At 43.4% G+C, this 15835-nt stretch overlaps 1 pseudogene; it reads left to right on the plus strand.

The window, feature by feature from the left end:
- Positions 1-8616: 8616 nt before the first annotated feature.
- LOC134940544 (5S ribosomal RNA) lies at positions 8617-8735 on the plus strand (annotated as a pseudogene).
- The last annotated feature ends 7100 nt before the right edge of the window (positions 8736-15835 follow it).

A 15835-nucleotide genomic window follows, 5' to 3' on the forward strand; every position in this document is an offset into this window, starting at 1 on the left:
TGGAAGATGTGTAATATGGTTATGTCCTACTCCGTCCCATATGTTCTCCCCGATGATGCATATTTCATATGCGGGAGGAAGGCGTATAAGTGGCTTGCCCCAAACTCTGAAGGATTGTGTTATATTGGAAAAGTACTGCCTGAAGTAATGACTGTATCACATGCCAAAATGAAGGATATACACCGTGTTGCCCAAGCTCCTTATACTCACACCCATTACGAGCACGTAGTTAAACGGCACCTGATAGAAAGAACAGAGCATCCGGCCTCTGACATGATCCATGAATCCACCGGGATTCAGGTTCTAATTGCGTTAGATTTCACTCGCACCACCAGAGGAGTGTTGAATTATAAATACATATCTGCGCTCGCAAATTTGTTAGACAATATCACAGAAATGTATGATGACACGTTTAGGTATACTGGAAGAGAACTTCAAGCTTATAAAACAGAACTGGTTCAGCATAGAATGATTCTCAATTATCTCACGGCAGTAACAGGTGGATATTGTGTCACACTGGCAACGCAGTACGGCGTGAAATGTTGCACATACATTACAAATAGTACCGAAGACCCGGTCGAGGTCATAGACCAAAAGATGGACGATATTCTCCAACTGAAGTGGGAATTTCGCAGGAGACACAATCTCACCCTTGCTGCTGTGAGTAATGAGCTGACTGGTTGGGTGTCATGGTTGAACCCGCAAAATTGGTTCTCTGGTTTAGGAGAATGGGCTCAAGAAGTCATAATGGATGTAGGGAAGTTTCTCCTATGTATCTTAGGTGTTATCATAACGATTGGCTTGATATTTAGATGCGGACAGGCTTTAACGAAGTGCAAACGAAGTACCAGGGTGATGAGTTTAAGGAGTGAGGAAACTGTAATTCCAATGGATTTGATTTATGACCCAAATGTAGAAACAATGATGTGATGAAAATGCGATTTCTACGGTCCGTTTCTTTCACCTGTTTTTCCGTTTTCTCCAAGGTAAAAAGACCCACTTGGACGAGGAATTTGATGAGCCGATATACAGACAACAGATGGATTAAAGAAGAAGTTTTGACAACCTGATACGCAGATTTTTGATGAACTTTGCTATAGATCCCCAGTTTCCCTAGAAATTTTAAAATTACGCTAGCCCAACACTTTTGTAAATCTATGGACATTGACAAAGCTTTTGCTCGCACCTTATGGGCAAAAGCACAAAGAAGACTGCATTCAACAGACACCGAACAAGACTTCAACCGACAAATGTTCATTTACCTGACATAGAATACCACTGCATTTACCGTAATTATGTCTTTTCTTCATCTCTACAACCTTCAGGTAATTACACACATAGTATAGGGAATACAGGCACAGATATCAGCAATCACATATTCCCCCATTCATGTATCATCAACTAAAATGTGCTCCCCATTTTGTTCAAAATCCGAAAAGAGCTCGGTAAAGTTTGACAGCCCATCCACAGACCCGTACCACGGGATAAGAAGGAATTCAAATGTATACTTCGCAATGCCTCGAAGCTTGATTTAAAACACGTACGGCACGATGATACCTGACCCCCAAGCACGGATTCATACACACATGCTTCTGCTATCACACTAGGTCATACCCTTTTCCTACCTTCTCCTCTCCTCCCCTACCCAACCATGTAAATGTATTAACCCCTGACATATATTTTTCTCTTTTTGAAATGTTTTAGGAAGTGGCAGTTATTGTTGACTGCCAAAGGGTGGACTGTCAAAGTCAGAAAAATATCTCTATGCACACTGCCATATTTGCACCTCACACAGGTCTGCGCTGCGCATGCGTGCGCTCTCCCGTGCGTGCGCATACTCGCTGTTGCGGGCACCCGCGGGCGCGCGGTATGTGCATTTACGGTAGAGTTCATGTGTTCGTAGCGTGCGACTCTTTCGTTACATATTTCCACTATATAATGTATTTTGTAGATCATGGTCCCTTTGATAGATTCTGAAAGTTTGGTTAATATAGAATGTTCATGAACAGAGAAATCCCCCTTTGTTTGATACGAAGGGTCAGACAGGAGTAATACAGTGGTGTTTAGTACCCATCGGAAGAGTATTTAATTAGCAATATTCCGGTGTTGGTTTGAAGCGGATTAATCGCTCGTGCGAATAGTTATGGACATAAGAAGTTTATGAACATTTACTGTATTTGCACTTACTTATCCATGCGGCAGGAAACCCAGTTTCCCTCCCACCTGAGCTGTTGGAAATAGTCACGGCCCACCTGTATGAATCAACCAATGACCTTTTGTTATAATGCGAGGAGGAATTCCTGTGTCCAATGAACAATGAGATTGTAGGGACCATTGAATTGTATTGTGTGTGGGGCATAAATAGACAAGCCGATCACATCCAGCTCTCACTCTTCAACGGTTATCATTGCTGAAAATCGGGAGCTGGATGTCCAGAGGCGCATGCGATCGTTTCCTTTGTGCGTAAGTTTTCTCCGCAATCATATTGTCTTTCTTGATGTTATGGGCCATATCTCTCTCTCTCTCTCTCTTCTTCTCTTTCTCTCGTACTCTCTTAAACGTAATAGTATTGTATTGTATTTCCTGTGTAGTTATCTGGTTAGGTAGTCTATGTTATATTGTAGTGTATGACTTGTATTGTATTAATTCTTTTGCAAGTATAACATCCATAATATATATATTAGGCGTTGGACCCTAAGCACGGTATCTGTGTATTTCTTATAGTGTTAAGTATTCACAGAGCGTCGGTGACGCTCAAACAGCTTTTAAGTTAATAAGGTTACACTGTGTTGCATCTACACCCTATCTCTACACTAAGGTTTTACAGCATATTACATTGTTTTTGGTTTAGATTTAAAGGTTTAACATTGTGAGCGTCAGCGCCGCTGGTGATCTCCTCGTGGTCCCGAGCGTCCGCTACGCTATAGCGAATCATTACGTTAGTCGGCAGCCAATAGCGTGCCTGCCTGTGATCCCTCGGCCGTGAGCGAACGTGACGCTTGAGCGTCTCGACCACGGCTAAGCGATCGTTACGCAACGAGCATACCCTTACGGTACTCCATACGTAAATAGCGTACAGTGTTCTTAGACCTTTATAAAGGGTTTTATATAAGATAAATATTTAGCTTTATCAGGCCCGACATGGGCATCACAACAGGTATAACATACCGTGTATTCATGGCAGGATCACTGGATGGCTGAGTTGCTGTACTACAGAGATGGAATAACAATGAATGGGGACAATGCAGTGTACTGAGTGTGGTGGGCTACCTGTCATGTGTGGGGTGGGGTCATATGACAACACACAAAACAGGCCCCACAGACACTCCGGCCTACAAGAAATCTTCCTGGTAAACCCTATGGCCAATCTGCCCCTGCTGGTGTACAGCACAAAAAATAAGTATATTTCATATTTTACATTGATAAAATAGTAGTTTTATTTTTTAACACTGGCAGAGCACCTGGATGGATGGCTAGAGCACCCCTATACAGACACAGCAGCCCCTGGATGTATACTGCGATACAGCACAAAAAAAAATATATATATATATTTTAAATTAATAAAATATTAGTTTTATATTTTTTTAACAGTGGGGCAGAGCCCCTGGATGTATGGATAGATCACCCCTAGGTGGACAGAGCACCCTTGAAGGACACAGCAGCGTCTTGTTAGATACAGCAGATGACACAGACAGAGCACCCCTGGACTGATACTGATAGGACACGCCAGCCCCTGGATGTACACAGTATACTAATTTTTTTAACTAACACTAGGGCAGAGCCCCTGAAAGTATGGACAGATCACCCCTAGGTGGACACAGCAGCCTCTTGTCAGATACAGCAGATGACACAGACAGAGCATCTCTGGACAAATACTGATAGGACACGCCAGCCCCTGGATGTATACAGTATACTAGGTTTTTAATTAACACTGGGGCAGAGCCCCTGAAAGTATTGACAGATCACCCCTAAGTGGACAGAGCACCCCTGGAGGACATAGCAGCCCCTTTGTCAGATACAGCAGATGACAGACAGAGTACCCCTGGACTGATACACGAACCCCACAGTGACCGCCAGCCCCAGGCGCACACCCCACAACTTGCCACTGAGACGGACACGTCCATTCAGTACACTCTCCACAACCTGCGTGAAAATGGCACTGATCACTGGGATGTATATAGAATCCAAAACCCAGCGAGAATCGACAGCAGGATGATGACATTTGCCTCGTTTTGGTATCCGAGTCTGGCAGGAAACCCCAAGCCGGACTTGGATCCGGACTCGGATCCCAAAGTTCGGATGTGTCCGGTTCTCTGAGAACCGGACCCGCTCATCGCTAATTAAGACTGGTACAATTGGCATGGCTGTAACACCTTAAGCATTTTATCAGTTTGCCATATGGGGGGGATTTATCAAAAATTGGAAAGAAATAAAGTACCAGCGTATAACTGTCATTTTTTAAACACCGCTTGTAAAAATGGAAGTTAGGAGCTAATTGGTTAGTACTTTATCTCTGTCCAAGATTAGCAGTCTAATAGCCTCCTCAAAGACTGGGTTCTGGAGCATAAACAAATTAGACTAATAAAAAATAATCTATTTACAAAAAGAGGAACAATGCTTAATTACAGACATGTTACAATGTAAAAGGTTACAGGTTACATACCTGTACTGCATTTTTTATTAAAAAGGAATTAAATATATGTACTGCAACTTCATGAATCAAGATGAGCTGCCTGATTAATATATAGTTGGATTTTCCTGCAAAATAAATATTGAGATATATATATATGTATGTATATACTGTATGCATACATTCTGAATACAAGGATAAAAGCGAGGGCGCTCAAAGTGCAGATTATTTTAATAAAATGTAAAAGCAATATAGTATAGCATAGTATATTTTGTAATAAAAGGTACATTCTTATTGAAAACCTCCCAGGGTTAAGAACGTAACTTTTATTACAAAATATACTAGTCAGCACAAACAGGTGGAAGGTATAGTCAAAAAACATTGGGCTATCCTGAAAAAGGATCCGGTATTAAAACCATATATATCAAATATTTTGAAGTTTGTGTATATAAAAGCACATAATCTAAAATACAAGGTTGTCCAGTTGGTAATAGCTGTCCCAAAACCGCTAGTCATAAATGTATCTAAAGGATTTTACAGGTGCGGCACGTGTGTGATGTGTCGGGCATGTAAAAGTGAGAAGAGAAAAATTACAGAATATAGGTCTTGTCAAACTAACAAAATCTATGGGATTAAGGATTTTGTAACATCCCGATGCTGAAAACCTGGATGGCGGAGCATGTGAGAAATGTAAAGAAGGGATTCGGAATCCCATAATCTTTCTTTACATTTTAAAAATCATCATCTGTGCAATAAGGGTAGCCTGGTTAGTTTCTGTGGTATAAAAACAATTAAGTCAAATTGGAGACAAGATAATAAAGATGAGATATTAGCTAAAACGGAAATGCGTACCATATATGAATTGAGAACTCTTGCTCCAAGAGGACTTAATGTTGAGTTCGAAACAAAATGGTTTTTGTTAGTGATGTGCACCGGAAATTTTTCGGGTTTTGTGTTTTGGTTTTGGATTCGGTTCCGATCCGTGTTTTGGATTCGGACGCGTTTTGGCAAAACCTCCCTGAAAAATTTTTTGTCGGATTCGGGTGTGTTTTGGATTCGGGTGTTTTTTTTACAAAAAACCCTCAAAAACAGCTTAAATCATAGAATTTGAGGGTCATTTTGATCCCATAGTATTACTAACCTCAATAACCATAATTTACACTCATTTTCAGTCTATTCTAAACACCTCACACCTCACAATATTATTTTTAGTCCTAAAATTTGCACCGAGGTCGCTGGATGGCTAAGCTAAGCGACACAAGTGGCCGACACAAACACCTGGCCCATCTAGGAGTGGCACTGCAGTGTCAGGCAGGATGGCACTTCAAAAAAATTGTCCCCAAACAGCACATGATGCAAAGAAAAAAAGAGGCGCACCAAGGTCGCTGTGTGACTAAGCTAAGCGACACAAGTGGCCGACACAAACACCTGGCCCATCTAGGAGTGGCACTGCAGTGTCAGACAGGATGGCACTTCAAAAAAATTGTCCCCAAACAGCACATGATGCAAAGAAAAAAAGAGGCGCACCAAGGTCGCTGTGTGACTAAGCTAAGCGACACAAGTGGCCGACACAAACACCTGGCCCATCTAGGAGTGGCACTGCAGTGTCAGACAGGATGGCACTTCAAAAAAATAGTCCCCAAACAGCACATGATGCAAAGAAAAAAAGAGATGCACCAAGGTCGCTGTGTGACTAAGCTAAGCGACACAAGTGGCCGACACAAACACCTGGCCCATCTAGGAGTGGCACTGCAGTGTCAGACAGGATGGCAGATTTAAAAAATAGTCCCCAAACAGCACATGATGCATAGAAAAAAAGAGTTGCAATGAGGTAGCTGTGTGACTAAGCTAAGCGACCCAAGTGGCCGAACAAACACCTGGCCCATCTAGGAGTGGCACTGCAGTTTTCTAGCGAGAGGATGAGTGCTTCCATCCTCATGTGAATCTGAACCACTAGCCATGAACATTGGCCAAGGCCTCAGCCGTTCCTTGCCACTCCGTGTCGTAAATGGCATATTGGCAAGTTTACGCTTCTCATCAGACGCTTTTGATTTTTGGGTCACTTAACTGAACTTTTGTTTTTTGGATTTTACATGCTCTCTACTATGGCATTGGGCATCGGCCTTGGCAGACGACGTTGATGGCATTTCATCATCTCGGCCATGACTAGTGGCAGCAGCTTCAGCACGAGGTGGAAGTGGATCTTGATCTTTCCCTATTTTAACCTCCACATTTTTGTTCTCCATTTTTTAATATGTAGAATTATATGCCAGTATCAATAGCAATGGCCTACTACTATATATACTGCGCACAACTGAAATGCACCACAGGTATGGATGGATAGTATACTTGACGAAACATAGGTAGGTAGAGCAGTGGCCTTCCGTACCGTACTGCTATATATACTGGTGGTCACTGTCAGCAAAACTCTGCACTGTACTCCTCCTATATAATACTGCTGGTCCCCAGTCCCCACAATAAAGCAGTGTGAGCACAGATATATGCAGCACACTGAGCACAGATATGGAGTGTTTTTCAGGCAGACAACGTATACTGGTGGTCACTGGTCAGCAAAACTCTGCACTGTACTCCTATATAATATACTGGTGGTCCCCAGTCCCCACAATAAAGCAGTGTGAGCACAGATATATGCAGTACACTGAGCACAGATATGGAGTGTTTTTCAGGCAGACAACGTATACTGGTGGTCACTGTCAGCAAAACTCTGCACTGTACTCCTCCTATATAATACTGCTGGTCCCCAGTCCCCACAATAAAGCAGTGTGAGCACAGATATATGCAGCACACTGAGCACAGATATGGAGTGTTTTTCAGGCAGACAACGTATACTGGTGGTCACTGTCAGCAAAACTCTGCACTATATTCCTCCTATATAATACTGCTGCTCCCCAGTCCCCACAATAAAGCAGTGTGAGCACAGATATATGCAGCACACTGAGCACAGATATGGAGTGTTTTTCAGGCAGACAACGTATACTGGTGGTCACTGTCAGCAAAACTCTGCACTGTACTCCTCCTATATAATACAGCTGCTCCCCAGTCCCCACAATTAAGCAGTGTGAGCACAGATATATGCAGCACACTGAGCACAGATATGGAGTGTTTTTCAGGCAGACAACGTATACTGGTGGTCACTGTCAGCAAAACTCTGCACTGTACTCCTCCTATATAATACAGCTGCTCCCCAGTCCCCACAATTAAGCAGTGTGAGCACAGATATATGCAGCACACTGAGCACAGATATGGAGTGTTTTTCAGGCAGACAACGTATACTGGTGGTCACTGTCAGCATAACTCTGCACTGAACTCCTCCTATATAATACAGCTGCTCCCCAGTCCCCACAATTAAGCAATAAGCACAAATATTTGCATCAACATTAATAAACGGAGAGGACGCCAGCCACGTCCTCTCCCTAACATTTCCAATGCATGAATGAAAATAGCGGCGACACGCGGCTGCTTATATAGAATCCTAATCTCGCGAGAATCCGACAGCGGGATGATGACGTTCGGGCGCGCTCGGATTAACCGAGCCATACGGGAGAATCCGAGTATGCCTCGGACCCGTGTAAAATGGGTAAAGTTCGGGGGAGTTCGGTTTCCAAGGAACCGAACCCGCTCATCACTAGTTTTTGTAAGGATGTTCTATCTCTTTTCTATTCCCTTTTTTTGGGGCAGAATTCATTTACAGCATTACAGATATTTATATCTAACATGAATTATTTTTGTGCATGTCAGCAAATGTTTGTCACTGTGACACATTGCACATAATTATTTACGCCTTCCGCTCCCATTCTGTTCTCTTTTTTCCGTGGACTCTCATCTACGATCCAGGGTACACAATACCACTAATGTGGGACCTGTGGCATCCAGCCTAACGTAGAAAGCAGATCCACATCTTTTGTGACCCACTGTCACATCTTCCTATTTAGGTGCACTCTCATTGGTGTCTAACCCACCCATCTGTCTACTACCATACCACACTGCCAGTGCCCGATCTCGTCCGATCTTGGAAGCTATACAGTGTTGGGCTGGGTCAGTACCTGAGGGGGAGACTCACAGGGAATACCCAGTGTAGTAGACCTTTCATCGTTATGATGTGCGTTATCTGACACCAACAGCAGCATCACCACTTGTCTCTATCCTTTCTACTATACCCTTACCCCATGATTGCATACTCTGTTGATAAAATTGCTCAAGACTCTCTGAGCTCTTTATATATTGTAAATTAAATCACATTGTGCTTTTGGTTGGTGACCGGTGGGAAGTGGGTTATGTCTCACTACCTATCGCCGGACCTGTCCAATATTTATACATTTGACAATTGACCATATTGTGGTCTTATCAATACAGATTCTCTGTACTGGTCGGGCTGAAACGGGTGTAGAACAGTAAAGTGTCTACAGCCTTTCTTATCACATCCTGTGAGACAGGAACAGAACATTCTTTTATTTTTCAATCTTTCAAATTTTCTATTTAATATGCATTTTAAATCACTGTCATTTTTTGGATCCTATGTCATTCAATGGGTAATCATGAGAAATTCTTTGTATTGTATATCTAATAAAAGTTATATTTTATTATCCTTCATGAATTATTAAAATCATCGAAACTTATTTCAATTAATTAAGAGTGCGCCCACACAAGAGCCTTCCTTTCTTCTCCCATTTTGACATATGCTCTTTCTGACTCTGGGCGCACCACCAATCTGGACAGAGATTTGATAATTTAAATATATCTTAATTGTCCGAATTTTGGTTCACTTATTTATTTTCATTTTTTGATACCGAGACCAGTGCCGGGTCGTCCCTTTCTTTTCACGTGTCCAGCAGCCAAACAGAGCTGGAAATAGCAATATGAGATGACCTCAGTGGGTCCAGCTGAACAGAGATGGTAATAGAAGTGACAACTGAGCACAATGACCCAACATATAAAAAATGTGAAGTGCAGTAACTCTTTTAAAAACAAATCTTGATGTTCATGTGATGACATTCATGAGCTTTACTGTGTACAGTAATTTTCCACAAATTGTAGATGCTTTACATCTGTAAGACTAATATTCTTAGGTACTGTAGCTAAGGCGTAGAGCTGATCTAATGTATATATAGATAGTTGAATTGGGCTGAATGTTATAGATTGTTGCAATCTTTTAAATAGTGTTATATTCCACTTATGAAAGACTATAACTATACATTGTCATTATTATTTAGTCCTAATTAAAGTATTTTCACATATCCAATAAAACATCTTATCTGAAGTACACATGGACAAATTACTCAATACAACCCGTGCACCAAATGCCAGATAGAGCTTTGCACAACAATTAACAAGTAGTATAATTCAATAATATCCCTGACCCTTACACTTTCAAAATATAAAAAGACTAATTATTGGATGTGCAGTGATAATAAAGAAATGAACATTACAGATTGTGGGCTAATCTTTAAATGTTATGGTTGCAATACCTAGGTGGTTAGATAGTAACACCAAGGCTCAAAATATTGAAAGGCGCTACATGACATTTATGATTATCCCAGGATATTTCAGTTGACCTTCTAGCTAAATTTGATGTCGTGAATCAAAAAGGTTAAAGTGTTTCAAGTTTTATATGAATGGTTGAGGTGGAATTGTTTGTGAAAGGGCAGCAAGGTATTTTGATGTGAAAAAATACAGTTGCCAATTACTGGGAAAGGTTCATTCCCAGTCATTATTCACATGGTTTTCCATTTAGAATACAAGATTTCTCATTTAGAAGGCATCTAGAATAAAGAAATTAGATCAAAGACTAAAATTAGTTACATCACATCTATTATAGAAACAAAGCAAGTATCCATACCTAAAAAAAAATAGTTTCTAGATGAATATTGCAATGGATTAGGGCATTTCCTGAAGATGACATAAAATAGTGTTGGTGTCTTTTCTTGAAGAAGCCTTCATGGTCTATCACTTTTATTTATCAATTTTACTGGGAGCTTAACCTGAACAGAGAAACATATCCAGGTTTCAGGTTGGTGAAGGGGTAAAGTGCACCTGTCACTCTGAAATAACATTTTACAATTTTACAATTCAGTAATAAATGGTGATGTGGTGCATTGTGTAGTATACTGTGGGGACTCATGTGGTGTTTTCCTTCAATTTAATTTCTCGCATTTACCAGGTTTACAGACGGTCTGGTATGGTGAGTTTTGGCCATTTCTCTGTTCAAGTCTGGTGGATTGTCTGTACTACTGTACATGTTATTAGCTCAGCAAAACGCATAAAGTATTTTGGTTTCAGTCTCTCCAGACTCCTTTCTTTTGTAACCCGGGTCCAGAATATTGCAGCTCATCAGTAACATCAGCCTTGTACCATCTGCAAGACTCTCTAGCTAAGGACTGCATGGATAGATTGTTCCATCTATACTGGTAACACCATGCCAGCTAATTACTGGACCCTGAGTCTTTGCCATATTTAATATCACCATAAACTGATTATATTATTGTATTAAACATTGAAAACAATGTCCTTTTTTAAGTATCTTTTTGCAACTACATAAATGTGTTTTATTCATAAGCCATCCAATACTTAGCTAACTTATTGCCAGGGGTGTATCTACCCATTGGCCAGGATGGCACTCGCCAGGGGCTCCAGCCGAGCAGGGGGCGCCGCCGGACGGTGCCACCCTCGGCCAATGGGTGGAATCCCTTAAGCCATAGTGTCTGGCATTACCTGCTGTGCCGAGCTTCCTGTGCATTGCCTGGGATGGAAGGCGGAGGATCGCTCAGCAGGCAGGAGCTGGCGCCGGTGTCCAGCACCACAATGCACTATGGGGAAGAAACTGAAAATAAACTATAACTCCCAGCAACCCTTGCTGTCGGGAGCTCCCGGCGGCAAGGGCTGCTAGGAGCTGTAGTTTATTTTCAGTTTCTTTACGAAGTTTGGTGTGGTGCCGGACACCGGTGCCGGACACCGGTGCCAGCTCCTGCCTGCAGAGCGATCCTCAGCCCTCCATCCCAAGCAGCTCGGCACAGCAAGTATTGCCAGACACTACGGCTATCTGCTGGGATGTTGTGGGGTGGGGACTAGGGCTATGTGCTGTGTGGGGAGGCTATGTATGGGCTGGGAGTGGGGGAGACTACTACTATGTGCTAAGGGCAGACTACAGCTATGTGCTGGGAGGGGTATGGGGACTATGGCTATGTGCTTAGGGAGGTGAGGGGCTATGTGCAGGGAGGGGGACTATGGATATCTATGCTAGCAGGGAACTATTGTTATGTGATGGGAGGGAGGTGGGATTACTGTACAACTGTGTTGGGAGATGTAGAGACTATGGCTAGTTGCTGGGGGGACTACAGCTATTGCTTGGGGAGGTGGGGGCTATGTCTATTTACTGGCAGGGGACTATGGCTATGTGCTGGGAGGGGATGGGGACTATGACTGTGGGGGCATATCTGGCACTGTGGGGGCTTATCTAGCACTGTGGGGGCATATGTGTATCTAGCACTGTGGGGGCATATCTAGCACTGTGGGGGCATATCTGGCACTTTGAGGGCATATCTGGCACCATGGGGACATGTGTATCTGGCAATGTGGGGGCATTTCTGGCAACGTGGGGGCATATCTGGCACTGTGGGGGCATATGTGTATCTGGCCCTGTGGGGGCATGTGTGTATCTGGCATCGTGGGGGCATATGTGTATCTGGCACTATTGGGGGCATATTTGTATCTGGCAGTGCACTATTGCGGTCATATGTGTATCACGCCCCCATTTTCATTGGCCATGCCCCATGTGGCCACACCCATTTTTTTTTTGCAGTGCGCATGCACACAGTACCACTAAAAAAATGTTCTACTTGCACCACTGGGTAGTGCGCTGCACTGCACTTCTTTGCACTACTATTTGATTATACTACCTGGTCTTGGGTGGCATTGCCTCCTCGGCTAGACCAGGCACTGCTGATGTCTCCTCAGTGTTATAAGAATTACTATGTGGGCATAATGTGTAAAGGGAACTGCTATTATGTGGGCATGATGTGTATAAGGGTTACTACTGTGTAGCATAATTTGAATTGGGGGAACTATTGTATGGTCATGCCTCTTTCCCACAAGATCATGTCCCTTTTTTGCACATGCACCTTCCCTATTTCAAATATGGGGTTACCAGTCCCTTACTTTGCCAGGGGCGCCCGGACCCCTAGATACACCCCTGCTTATTGCCTATAGCATATGTTACTGTAGAGTGGGTTCTTCATATATTTCTAGTAATCAGTCAGTTCATGTTGTGGTGGACACATGGACAAAGAAAATAAATATCAAGTATAAATACTTAGAAATCTGTTTAGGTTAGACAGAACCTTTTCTTTATTCCAGTCTGAATTGGAAAGGATGGAGGTGGTTGTGTTCTGTTTTTATTAATAATGGATTAGTGTGTGGTTAAATGATGAGCTATGTGAATATGAATTTGATTAAATAGTTTGGGTCATGTAGATTTCAATCTATTTAATGTAAAAATACATGCATACAATGCAACTGAAAAAGTTGCATTATATGTGTAGGCTGAGCAAAACACATCTGGCTCTGAAACATTGGCATACTGTATGCGCAAGATTGGCAAATGCACCAGGCTTACATCTGAAATAAACAGCAGCGCTTGGTTTGCACCAGGAAGATCAAAAGCAAAGAGATGTGACTTGACAGTTGTAGCAGTAAACTCTGAAGTCATGTAACCCAGTCCAGGGACAGAATGGGGCTGTTATTTAGCTTTGGCATTTAAGTGTGCATGCACGTATAGGGGGCAAGGTCACGCCTATAGGTGGCGTGCAGTGACGTCTCATTATGTCGGGCGGCCGAGCAGAGTGCAGAGAGGCTGAGCTGCTTGGCTAGACTGGTCTCTTGGTGTGGCTGGACCTGCGCATTAGCCCATTGGCCCTTCTGGCATTTGCCAGAGGTGCCAGATGGGCAGTTCAGCCCTGATCCAGTATATGCACAATATATTTTAATGAAATGTCTGGACTAGCCTAATGGTAAATATGAGTGTCGCATTTACAATTAAAAATCGAAATGCAAATGCAAGCATCAAGTAAGTACTGCATATACTGCAGATGGCTACTAGATTATTTAATATAACAGTCACTAACAGCGGGGGCTCCTATTTACATATAGTAGGGGGGCTGCTGCTCCCCTTGTGCCGAGAGAGGAGACAGCCTGCCAGCCTCTGGTCCAAGCTCCTGCACAATGGATACAGCATGTGCCTGGACTGGCACATGCGCAGACGGCGCTTGCGTAAACCCTCGGCTTCTATGGACTGCACCAACTGCAGCCCATAGAAGCCAGATTGGGCTATGTGAAAGGCAAGTGGTGGATACCTACCGGAAGCCAGTTCTCTGCTTATCGCAGACCAGTCTGGCAGTCCCAGAGGTAGGAAACACATCAAAATGGGACTGCCTTGTGTATCTGTTACTGACAGGTAGGACTTCCAATCACGGACTGCATCTGGCTTCACTGATGCTGAGCTGAGTAGCGTATTTTGCCCTGGGGGGGGTTGCAGTCCTAATGATCTACAATATATTGTATTACAGGGTATCCGTTTGTATGGTCGACCATGTTATGGTTGACAGTCATTAGGCCGACCACTATTGGTCGACATTGACATGGTCGACATGGACACATGGTCGACACATGAAAATGGCCAACACATGAAAGGTCGACACATGAAAAGGTCGACATGAGTTTTTTACATTTTTTTTGGGGGGGGGGGACTTTTCCATACTTTACGGTCCACGTGGACTACGATTGGGAACGTTAATCCTTGCCCAAAGCATGGCGAGAAAAGCGAGCCATGCGAGGGGACGCGGTGCACTAATTGGGGTTCCCCGTCACTTTACGCAGAAAACAACACCAAAAAAGTAAAAAAACTCACGTCGACCATAACATGTGTGTTGATATTTCATGTGTCAACCATTTTCATGTGTCGACCTTTTGTCCATGTCGACCATGCCACGTCGACCAATAGTGGTCGACCTAATGACTGTCGACCATAACATGGTCGACTATTCATACCGGAACCGTATTACAGATAGGGGTCCAGATGCAATCAGCCCATCAGAAGCAGCTGTCAACTGTAATCATCAGTTCAGTTTGTCCAGCACCAGTAAAAGAAAGGCCTCCTGACAGGTGCATTGGCGCTTTGTCCATATCTACCTTGGTTTTATTTGCTTTATATACCTTTACTCTAATAGTGGCGTCAAGAGGAGGGTGCGGTGGGTGCGGCCCGCTCCCAGGTGTCACTGTCACCCTTCAATGAGGTGACACCAAAAAAAGCCGCACATCCGCACCCCCAACCCATCCACTGATGTGACAGAGTCACGTCCGCGGCGGCATCTACACCCACTCCTCCACAGCAGTCACGCCCCGTTGATTTCACACCCGCCTTCTTGCACACCTCCGCCGGGTCCGTACTGTCGTGCCGTATTCTTCTCATAGGATGCCGGATGTAGCGCTGTACGGTGACGTTATCACGCACACCGGCACCACATGCCATTTTGGGAGGGAGGAAACTGAGTACTGTGCTCAGTGTGCTGTGCTGCTGCCTGTGTTACCAGAGAAGGACCTGTCCTGCGGTGAAGTGCGCAATGCGACTCATTGTCTTCTACTCCAGTGGCTGGCTGTCAGCTGTTTAAGTTAGTATTCACAGGTTATCATAAAACTACACTGTGATTGTCACTTAATGAAATAAGTATTTTTTTCCTGAAGTAAAGTGCATTGTATTGAAATTAGTACCATTTGTTTGTAACAAACAATTGGTTAATTACAATATAATTCAGTATTATTATATATTATACAGTATATATCCTCAATTAGGGGAATCCAAGTAAGTCCGGTATTCAGTTACCTGCAATCATTAATCGTGGGTAATTGCATCACTGGGGGTTACTCATTTTAGCCCCGACAAGCCATCACCAGGCAGGCGAAGCAAAATCCCCGAAAACAACCAATGAGGCTGTTTCTACTGAAAATACTAGAGATGAGCAGGTTCAGTTCTCCGAGAACCAAACCCACCCAAACATAGTGGATCCGGGGCGATCCGAGTCACAGCTTGGATCTTCCCACCTGCCCCGGGTCCCCAAGCGAGCTAAAATCTCAGGATCCCGCTGTCAGATCCTGAGGTTTTGGCTAAGACGCCGGTGTCTATAGTAACCTATGGAA

This window comes from Pseudophryne corroboree, chromosome 1, assembly GCF_028390025.1.
Source record: "Pseudophryne corroboree isolate aPseCor3 chromosome 1, aPseCor3.hap2, whole genome shotgun sequence".
NCBI classification, from domain to species: Eukaryota; Metazoa; Chordata; class Amphibia; order Anura; family Myobatrachidae; genus Pseudophryne; species Pseudophryne corroboree.